This window comes from Stylophora pistillata, chromosome 1, assembly GCF_964205215.1.
Source record: "Stylophora pistillata chromosome 1, jaStyPist1.2, whole genome shotgun sequence".
Lineage (NCBI taxonomy): Eukaryota > Metazoa > Cnidaria > Anthozoa > Scleractinia > Pocilloporidae > Stylophora > Stylophora pistillata.
In genome coordinates, this window is record NC_142519.1 from 39,907,407 (window position 1) to 39,919,542 (window position 12,136).

Genomic DNA, 12,136 nt, shown 5'->3' on the forward strand with positions numbered 1-12,136 from the left:
AGAATTGCATTCCTTGCAAATGAAAAATTTATAGTCAGTGGAAAAAAGAATCAATGGCGAGCAATAAAACACCACCGGTCTAATTCTACATCCCCGCCCCTATGTCCCCCGGTCCGCTCTCACAAATCTATCACCCGCCAAACGAGGACTAGAAGCTGACCTCTGGAAAGAAACTCTGCACTATGAACGCTCGCAGCACGAACTCTATGCCATAGCTTGAAGCATGGTCTTTCTGGTTTTTTGAATCCCGATGGTTAAATTTGACTGAAAACAAACGTTTTTATGTGGAGAAGGTTCCCACTTTTAAGGTTTCATCAAGGCGAGAGAAATTGATAATTAAGTATCGTATTTCTCGTTTGATTTTTAAAAATCATATCAGAAAAGTGATTTTGACGAAGGTTTGCACTGTCCAGAGCCAAGTTTTATTGAACGTAGAAGCGATCACTGATTGTAACCATACAGTGGGTCTGACTATCACTAGAAATGATAACCACATCGGCATGTGTCGGCCGCAATCTTGGGATCGCGGTCTAACAAAGAGCGCACAGCACTTACGCTATGGCAATTTACAACTTAAGCGAAACATTACTTTAACTCGATAAAGAACCTGATGGAAACACTTGCACTGTTACATGGTGCTTCGACAGCTTTCTTGATTTTATTAACAACATCTAGATTGGGGTGAATCCCAAATAACTGCTCTTTAGGGTAAATGGAAACTCAAATCGAAGACCTTATGAATTTCATAAGTTACTTTACTACACAATGACAGTCCCATTTGTAAAAGCGAAAAAAGTTAACTGATTCAGTTGTATTTGAATAATCTCTAGTTATTTTTAGTCTAATAAACTCCTTTCTCATTGTGATCGCCATCTCAGTAATAATTTAGTTCGGGTGCAGTACAAATATAACCTGACAGTGACATTCCGATAACAGTCCGATGTGTAAAAGCGAAAAAAATAAGTGAACTAATTTAGTTGTATTTGAATAATCTCTAGTTCTTGACCGCTTTCTCAGAAGTACTCGCTATGTATGAGTATGTTCTTCATAGTCATAATGCTTAAACCACAATAAAACTCGAGGGGTATTCAATGACAAAGAAATGTTTGTTGATTTTAAATGGTTTGGCAGAAAGTCGGACGCAAACGGCCGTTGTAGGCTTTAGCTTTTTCAATAGCTAGGTTTTAAAACTCGCGGGCAAAGTGTGATAAAACGAAACAATAGCACAAACAATAACTGGCGAGGCCTTTTGTTTCATAACTCCGCCCTGACAAGTTAATGAGCTAAAGTAGTATTCCCTGTGGGTGAAAGGGCGCCAGATCTCGTCCAATAAAAATCAACCAGTTTATGCTTCGACGCTAAGAGTACAGATCTATAATTTTTCGCTACAAGTTCGGGTGCAGTACGAAGATAACCTGAGAGTGACATCCATTGAATTGTTGGACCGGGCTTCAAATATCAGAGTTTCTCATTTAATTACACTTGTGCAAGTGTTTCTGGCACTTTTAGCGATCGTCACTTATCTAGCAACAAATTTGTATGGAAGCGATTAGAGAATATAGAAATGATAGAGAATCCAAACCGCCGGCAGCTCAGTCCCAAGTTCATAATACGCTGACGCCTGGTTTTTAAATAGTGGCTGATTGACACCCGTTCCCATCGACATATTAGTTGGAGCATCTTGTTTGCTCAAATCAGCAATCCTTGAAAAAAAAAAATCTTGCTGATTCTTGGAATATTTCCGTCACGACTGCTTCGGTTTCGGAGACTAGCTAAGGGCCGAGTTAATTTGAAAAAATTAGATAGCAAGACGTTTCCTTTAATACCTAAGAGAATGAATGAATGACACCTTTATTTAAAAATTAATAGAAATCCCAACATCAGGGTAGTCCCATCAGAACGTAAAGCTCTGCTATCAATAGGAGCCCTGGTAAATAGGATTAAAAAATAAATATAATAAAATAGAAAATCTATACAATATAATATTGCACAAAATTCTAATTAACGTGACTATTATAAACAACACATCCATGATAAAAAAAAAAAGATTTCTTGGCTGTTTCAGTTCTAACGTGAGGCAAATGAAGCAAATTTCCCTGTCTTGTTCTGGTATTATTAAAATTAAAATATTGCTTAAAAAATTGAGGACAATTACCAGAAATACATTTATTAACCAGTTTAAAAGTATGTTCGTCTCTTCTCGACTGCAATACAGGCCATTTAAGATCCATTAAGGCTTGACCACTATCCTTAGATTTTGAAACAATTTTGGATGCCCTTCTTTGAAATTTACCCAGCAGTCTCGCTTTGCTCACTCCTCAACAATTCCATACAGTGTCACCATAGTCAAATATTGGACGAATAAATGATAGATACAAAGAGTTGGTAGCATGACAAGTTAAATCTCTCGGCAATCGAGATAGCATACCAAGCCTTTTGCCAGCTTTAGATATAATGTGCTGAATGTGGGGAGCCCAAAAGATTTCATAAAGATAGCCTCATCAAATATAATACCAAGATAAGTGAAGTTGTTCACCCGTGTTAAACTTTGTCCGTGAAAAGTAATATCAAAGTCGTTATGTTTAGACAGCTTAGAATGAGTTCCAAACAGCATGGCTTCAGATTTGGTGGTATTAAGAAATAAGCTATTCACTTGAAGCCATTCGCCCAATGCATTTAGGTCTTGATTCAGATTATCCTCAATGACTTTAGAGTTAAATCAGACACAAAACAGAACAGTAGTCATCAGCGTACATGAACACATGACAAGACTTAATGCAGAGGGGCAAGTCGTTAATATAAATAACAAAGAGTAAGGGGCCCAAAATAGAACCTTGCGGCGGAACACCAGATGTTGTGTGTAGATGATAAGACGGAACACCACCAACGCCAACAACTTGGATGCGGCCAGACAGACAGTCTTCAAACCAGTTCAGTTCTTTGCTTTTGGTTCCAAAAGAGCGCAGTTTCCTCAACAAAATAGAATGATCGATTGTGTCGAATGTCTTACGCAAGTCCACAAAAGCTGCTTCCGTCATGAAACCCAGATCAATATTTCGCCGGATTGTGCCCGCGAAAGACAGAGCTGCAAATGTTTTTGAGTGTTGTTTGCGAAATCCACTTTGGAATGGACTGAGTAGATGGTTTTCTTGTAATTAAATAGCCCACTAGTTGAGTATGCACCACTCGTTCAAGTAACTTAGATATTGTAGGTAAGATAGATATGGAGCGATAATTGTTAACATTGTCTTTCCTCCCTTTCTTAAATAATGGAATAACGTAGGCAGCTTTCCAGTCGTCAGGAACATTGCTCTGAGACAGTGAAGGATTAACTATTACTGTAATAGGTTTTGTGACTATTGCAGAAGCGTCCTTTAGAAGTCTTGGTGGAATATTATCTAAGCCCACAGCTTTGCCTGATTTAAGTCGTCGGATTTCAGAAAAAACACCAGTTTCAGAACTATCAGTAAACAGAAAAGTAGCATTCGTAGCTTCTGTTAAAGATATACTTGACGTGAGTTTCGATGCAGCATTTACAATAATAATAATAATAATAATAATAGAAATAATAATAATAATAATAATAATAATATACGTTAATTGAGGCTCTTCCTTAGGGGCTTTTCAGCCACAATGTAGACTACTTAAGAGCTTAAAAATCCCCACTGGCAGGAGGCAGACCAGTGGGCTATTTACAGAGCGCAGCCGAGGAGTTGAACTAGGGGGCTTCCGAGAACAAATCCAGTGAGTGGCAGGGTGGAGGACTTGAACCCGGGACACCGGATTACAAGTTCAGCACCTTAACCACTCGGCCACGCCGCCTCCTTCATTTATAAACGATTCGAAAAGGTTGACAGCTGTATTTACGAATGTATTATTGAAAAAATTTGTATTTGAGCTCTTTTCAGTTATTACTTGACCGACGACGTTGAGTTTTGGGGATGGTTCTTTGCTTTCGGAGAGAAGGAATTTCTTTAAACTGTTCGCCAGAATGAGTTGGGATCGCTAGTATTCTCGTCGATAAGCCTTCGATTGTATTTTTCCTTTTCCTTTCTTATTAAATTGGTAACTCGATTTCTTTGAAAGCGGTATCTTTTCCAATCTGAGGGAAGTCCGGTAGTGTGAGCTTTTTTCTGTAAACGATCTCTCTGTCTCATTTGACGTTTGATAGAAATATTGAGCCAAGGACAATTGTTTAAACCCCTAACGCGTTTAACAATAGTGGGGGCGTGACGTTCTGCTATGTTGGTAAATTTTTCTTTGAAGGACTGCCAAAGCTCATTAACGTCCTTATTGTTACCGTGGTCATTTGGAGGGACAAAATTTGTGTTTTTCAAATCCTCGAGGAATTTATCTGGGTCGTAAATTGCATAATTTCGAAATGTTTTCAGTTACGGTGGAGCTTTTTTCCAATTGATCTTTCTCACACAAAAAGTCATTTCATGATCGCTTAAGCTAGCACCAGTGACGATCCCAGAGACTTTAATGTTTTGCGGATGGTTTGTAGCGATCAGATCAATCGTGGTTCTAGAATCCGCGGTCACTCTTGTGGGCTCCTTGATGATTTGAGTAAACTGCAGTGATTTAAATAAAGATTTAAGATGTTTACATTCTGGGATAGTTGTCCTTTTCGACGCGAAGTCGGTGTTCCAATCCCAAAGTAAAACTACTTTTTGACCCTTTGAAACAGTAGTGCTAAGGGTTTTATTCATTTTTTAACAAAAATCTTTGTCATAATAATTAGATGAGTTTGGAGGTCGATAGAAACAACCAGTCAAAAAACTGCGTGACTTTGGAGGGAAAACTTCAAGCCAAAATCCTTCCATGTCGGGCCTTTCAAGGTCTTCTCTTCTGTTCACCATAACATCATTGCGAACGTAAAACGCTACGCCTCCACCAAGAGACGTGTCACTTTATTCGCTGAGGGGATGCTATGCACCCAGTCTGAGCGTTTCTCTCATATGCTAGGCAAAGAGAACATTCCAATTGTAAGGGGCGTAAAGATGGTGCGTTTCTCAACCATTGTCGATGAAATAAGTATGTGTATGGGCGAAAAACTGTAATACTGAGAATGACTTTAAAAGCTAGTATATTTAGAAACAGTCGGAGACTGGCCTCTCAGTCTTCAGATCCAAAGAGTCCTCAAGATCTAGAACTGACGAACAGTAAGAATAGCGAGATCTGACAGACCTTAATTGAAGCTATTCGACGGTCACTGATAGGCTCAGATGAATTATACTAGCTTACTTTTAGGTATAATGCTGTGGTCAGAGGATCGACTACAATTCCGGCATAATTACTAAAATCTTTGAGCGTAGATGCGTGAAACTGCGTTGCAAAAATTCAGAGAAATCCTGAATTATTTGTAAATGTGATAATCTAATCAGAGAATTTTATCTTGACATGTTGCATGGCTTCTGTGAAACCTAATCAACCAATTCTGTTTAACGTACTTCTTCGAATAAGCACCAGGGCACTTCTTCAAAATCTCGGCTGAAAAAAGGAAGCTCATTGGAATGAGGGTGCTTCATAGGAGTGGCAACTTAGTAAGAAACTGTTAGCATGTCCTGATTCAGCTGTAGTTGAAACTTAAAATTTTGAGATAACGTGGCAATAGGAACAGGCTTTATTTGTATTTAGGAAAGCGAGGAGAAGAGCCAGGGGGACTGGATTATCAACCAGTACTGAATGCTTTCTTAAAAAGGATTGTTCTCTCTTAGTAGTAGCTAGGCTGCTACAAGATCTGATTGTTAACGGCAACGAGTACTATAATATAGGAGCAGCATGAGCAAAAGCACGATCCCCAAGTGTAGAGCGGGTGACCGTGGAACGAACAGAAGAGATTTTGTACACCAGCGAAGAGCATAGTTGGAGGCAAGTTTTAGAGATAACAGATATTACATTTGTTTAAAGGCTTAAAAACATAAAGAAGCAAATTTTAAATTGAACTCTGAATGATACAGGAAGCAAGTGTAGATCTAGGAGAGCCGGTGTAATGTGTTTAATTTTCAGAACACGTTACGCTGAATGTGCTTGTTTCGTTTCGTGTGATCAGGGAACCTTTTTGAACCCTAACCTTTCTTTTTGTGGAACGAATCTTATTGTCAAGTTGCTTTGGAGGCACTCCTATTAATATTTCACGGCAAACATTGCTGTATAAACTTTACATAAAAATGACGAACATTTAACTCATATAACCTGTTTAGTTGTCCATGACATGATGTGATATTTTTGATGATCTGAACTCCGAGTTCTAGGCAAGCAGGTAGTTCAAATTAATTCTGTCCTACCGCCATTTTCTTTTAAGAGTTTGGAAAGCATTCTCTTTGTCATATTTTTTCATCATATTCACAAGAGGACAGTTTTTCTACCAACATGCATCTCACGCTATTTGCCGTTTTTAAGTCACTTTTTCACGCTAAGGAAATCAGTGAAATCAAACAGAGGAGCTTGTTTTTACAACGATCAGCCTCAGGTCTGGAATCATCAGTCTGTTGAAAACTGCGATAATTAATTCCCCTTGCGTTGTTACCAGTGCCATGTGTTAATAACAAGTCAACGTTCCACATTTTTTGAGAGCATTGACTGAGCATTAGTTACAGTAGTTACCTTCTTTTTGGCGAAGATTTTTCTCATAAAATGGATTAAAGGAAGTTTGAAATTATAAAAGTTTATCTCTATACTGATATGTGGCAGTCTATAATGTATTCACTTCTGTCCCATCGTACCTAAAAATTAGAAATTTTACATTTTATTTTGTTGAACCGATGCCGAGTTATTGATATGGGTCAAAAACCTCGTGAAGTGTTCTCATTTCTTCAACATGCGGTTACATTACGAGTCGTGCGGTTTGGTTATTTCAATCTCTTTCAATTTTATTTGTGTATTAGTTGCCTTATACGTTGTAGGGAATTAAATAGGTTTCGGGTGCATTAATCATTACTTGAATCAGTAATTCTTTTATTTTACTTGGTTGGAACTTTCCACGCAAGACTTGGTTTTCTAATTGTAAATGATCATTGTAATTGATTGATATCATTTAATCTTTCGCGGCTGCCTAAAGGGTTGTTCAAAACTACGGATCATAACGATTCGTGAAACTGGCTTGTCGATCCGTGTAATCAGTAAGAGTCGTGTAATTTATTCACGAGTCGAAAAAAAACAAACTGGCACTACTATTAAAATTTATGCTCACGAGGATGAGGTCTTAGCGACTGCGGTAAGAATGATTGATCTCGGGTTATCGACAAAGGCTCTTTTCCTATTAGAAAAACTCTAGAGGCTTGGCACACCTCTGCTAGCAAGAATGCGGACAATAACTCTAAGCCGATCCCTAACCAGTATAGCATTCTTTTAAACAATAGCCACCCTTTCCATATTTTTTCTTTGTTCTTTTTATCACCTTCATCTCGTTTTTTGTACATATTTTACTTGTTTACATTTCGTGTTTTATCCGTGGAAGGCTGTAGATCGACAGCCGAAAGCTTATGTTTTTCTAAAATTCCTGGGCAGAGAACGTTTTCACTGTGTTTTAATATGTCCCATCCTGGCTGCGCTTCAATTTTCAATAATTTTGCATTGATGAAAGAGTTAAATGGTTTCTTTCAAGAGAGCAAATAAAGCATCTGACTTGCTATTATTTCACAGCATTACAAGATTCAGCGGGTTGGAGATAGTCATCTGCAGAGAAAAGAAAGCTTCGTCTGAGATTCGTTGCAGATCAGGAGATTGTAAACTGCAGTTTATAATCTCCTGGTGCAGATTGCATCCCAAGGGAATTCACGTGCTGCATAAGCAATCTTTAGTTCAAACTCGTAATAGAGTGGCAAAGTATGACGTCACGTTGTCATGACCGCATTTTTTTCAGTTCTAAACAAACTGTTCTATCCAATATGGCGGACGCAAGCGTTATGTGAAGGTCATAATCATTCGTTCGCTTTTGTTGATTTGAGTCTTTTAGTCAAATATCACTGATTTCTAGTTATTGGGTTCATTTTGTTTTCTCTTTTGCAGTGACTTGTCTTATAACCAACTAGAAGAGCTGCCTCCAAGAGCTTTCCACGAAAATATATTCATGAAAGAACTGTGAGTAGAATGGTTAATACAGCTGTTATAGGGCTACTACTCATATGACTCTCTTAAACGAAATACTGCTTAATGATGTGTGTGAAATTTATATGGCCATATCTCTAAAGGAATGGATATCACCAAACTGAAGTAAGTGATCGGCTAAAATCGATATTAATCATAGTCCATAACGAATTTCTAGTTCGATGCAACATTTATCTTAATAAAGTAACATATAAAAGACTATGGGAAAAAACAAAAAGAGTAATATTTAAGCTCAGAGTTATTTTAGCCCTATTTTGAAGGGCATAAACATAAGCTCGTTTCAAACTGAAAACCAAGTCAGTGTTTCCACTCAAAACGTAAATATGTCTTCACAGTTTTAGCAATTGTAACCAGAGGTAATTTTTCTGAAGCATATATGTTACAAATTTACAATGTTAATTATGGAATTGAAACTGCGAAAATATAAATCTTTTCTGAAGAACATATCAAGAATTCAAAATGCTGTACATTCAGCATGAACGTTTTCTGAGATGATCTGTCAAAGATCACAAGGCTGTATTTGCGTAAACACGTTGAAGAGATTTGCAAGAAAGTCTCTTCAGCTATAGGCGTCCTAAAAAGTGTGCGGTCCTTTATATCCTAGAAACTGCAATTCAAATTTATAACGCTTTAATTATGTCTCATTTTGATTACTGCAGCCTCTTCTGGGACTATTTGAGTGGCTACTTGAGTGATAAGCTCCAAAAATTACGGAATCGTGCAGCCAGTTATTACAAAATCTCCCTTTCATACGAGTTCAAACCAACTTCTCTTCACCCTCGACTTGGAGAGGCTATCTCTTCGACGAAAGAAACAAAATGCCTTAATGATGAAAAATCCGTGAATGACCTTACTCCCGAATAGGTACGAATTATTTTCTCATGGCGTCACTCTGCTTACAACTTAAGAAACTTTGACGGAAGGCTGACCCTCTCCAAATCAAGCACCAGTTATTTGAAACTTAGCTTCTCTTACAGCGGGACCATGTTGTGGAATAACTTGCCCAAAAGCAAAAAATGTTTCATCTGTTGAGCATTAAAGCGAAATATCAAGAAGCTAGCTGATATATCGGATTCCCACACGGCAATCATGCAAAGCAGTCGTAATTAGTCTTAGTTTTTAACTTGAGCTTAAGTGATGATTTCTAGTGTTTAAATAAAGATTTATATATGTATATGTGAACGATCCTTCGCAGTAAAGTACTATTTGAGCAATAGTGAAAATCAGACCTGAAAAAAATTTCAGGCCTGTACGGGATTCGAACCACTGACCTCTGCGATACTAGTGCAGCGCTCTACCAATTGAGCTAACAAGCCAACTTTGAGCAGGCCATCAAATTAATTCGACATAAACCCGTAGATGATAAATCAAACAACAACAAACATATGAAACATATGTATGAACTGCGGTTATGAGACGTACAAATAGTGCTTTACTGCGAAGGATCGTTCACATATACGTCTCATAACCGCAGTTCATACATATGTTTCATATGTTTGTTGTTGTTTGAATAAAGATTTAGTTACTTACTCACTTACATAAACCAAGTAAAATAATTAACTGGTATTGCCCTACTAGTCGCTGATTCAGTCTAACTTGTTCTTCGGCACTCGGCCAAACTTCTTGTGAATTGACTCAAAACCGGCGTCGACTGAATTTATCAATAAGATTAATTAGCCTGTGTTCGCGTGTCAGTCTTGCGTGATATTTACGAACTTTCTCGAAATATCTTAAGCACGCGTTAGGCAAATACTTACATAAAGGGCTTTCGATAAGTTTAGAGCAACGCCCCAAATTAACTTACAATAAAGGAAAATAATTTCCACGAACAGCTGAAAGATGAAATACCCTAACAACTTAAATTATTGGCCACGCGCTGAACAGCTCCGAAAGTGTGAACAACATATGCGTGAGACAATTACGTAAAGGAAAACGACACGCACGCACAGTGTTGTAGTCGCAGGCACTGCTTTCTATTGGTTTTAGTGCGCGCGCGCAGCTTGATTCCTGTAGTTACATTAGGCCCGCGTGAAAAAATCTGCTTCGTTCTCTTCACTGATTCAGAGTTTGTTGTAACAAAGCTGGATTTTAAACAGTTGTTGCTGTTGGTTTTTTTTTTTCCCGTTTGTACTGGAGGCTTATAACAGAAGTAGGTCAGTTAAATTATTGAGCCATCACAGGGGAGCAAATTGAATTAATTTTCTTTTACGTCCTTTGGTTTACCTGTATAAGAAACCACGCGGGGTGTTAAGAGAACACGAAAAATGTTTTCAAACCATGCAGTGCAGCGGAGTGGTTTGCATACCTTTCGAGTTTAAAGCTAAGTCTTCGGATTAAAGTTTGTCAAAGAAAATGGCAATTTAATTCTCATTTTGTCATCAAGCTGCTGTTCTCAAGAAAACCATCAAAAAGTGCGAGAAACCAATCAAAGCGCCCAAAACTTAATAAACTGCCGGTGAGAAGAGCAAAAAGTGAAATTAAATTTTAGTGAATGAAAGCAATGGCACCAAGAGCCCCAGCATAAAAGAAACAAGGCGAACTGGCTTTGTGGCCAGAATTGGTCTACCTTTGCGATTGTGAGCTGATAGTCTGCATGGAAAGTTCGCATAGTTTGCAAACCTAGGAGGCAGTTTCGATAATCCAGAGCTTAATAAAGTTCAGTTGCCTAGAATCTTTACTAGTCAATTTAAACACAGTTTTTGAGAATTAACTTTTTAAGACCGCACTACAACAAAAGCAGCAATATCGGAAGACAACATTAAGCCGTGTGCGCTTGTTCAAGTGCCGTTCAGCTATTTTTTTTAGATCACACTACACTATTTTCCGTTTGACCACATTTGCTTCTATTACCTCCGCTTTGATTACAGCCTTCACTGGCGGAGTCCTAGTTTAAATGTAGAGACGAAGGAACAACCAGTTAGGCGAGGAAAGTTTTTTTATTTTCTTAAAAAACGATTTCAGACCTTTTAGGTCTAGAGCGTGACTGTTTATCCCCACGCAAATCCTTATATTTCGGCCACTGCATAACGTAAACTTATCATACAGCTGGCAGCGCTCGTGGGCAATAGGAAGCGAATCTGTGTTCTGATTGACTACCCGAACGGGAAAGATGGGCCCATCTGGCTTGTTCGGGATTGCCCGAGCAAGAAAAAAGTGCGTGGACTGGTCTTATAAAGATAGTAACTTTTGGACAACGTCGGCGATGCAGTCGCAAATAGCGGCCGGCAGAAGACAGACAAAACAAGGAAAAGATAAGCAACCCTCGTGGGTTTATCGTGCTACAAACATAGTTACCTTTCATTGCCGGATCTTGAAATAATCAAGTCGTTTTTGATTAAAACATAGCCAAATGGCAGCCAAACAGATGTGCGAAAAACAGCTTGAAGACAAAAATTGAAATTGCTTACGCTGCACGACAAAATATTTCCATATCTACCGTTGGGACTGTTTCCGTCGTCGATTTTAAGGCTTTTAGTCCCTTGTCTTTCCCTTACAATAATCAGCTGTACGTTTGCTGTTCGAATGGAGAGGATGAAGCGAAAATGAGAAAAACCATCAAGATCATTTTAGTAGGGCGCGGCAACAGACGTCATTCTCAATGATGTTAATGACTCCATGTATTGGAGGAAAAATCGTAGCCATTGTACCATCCCCCCCCCCCCCCCCCTCTCCTCCAGTTTGGGGGACAGAAGCAAATCCGGTGAAATACAGCAAATACAGACCAGTATCGAGTGAGTGAATTTTCCTTCCATATCAGAACCTCAAAGTATCATTGATGTTATACTACAGATGAAAAGTACCAGGAGTAAAAAAACTTCAATTTGGACCCGCGATAGGCATTGTTTGCGCCAGATATTGCTCTAAGTATCAACCTTCAATTCCTAAAGAAGCAGTTTTAGTCTGAAATGGGAGTGATCTTCGTAATAATATTTTGCAGTGGGATTTTTTAAAAACCTCCACAGAAAAGGGAGTACGGAAAGATTTGGAGTTTTTTCTCCTTAGTTAGTTTGTTCCGTTACTTCTT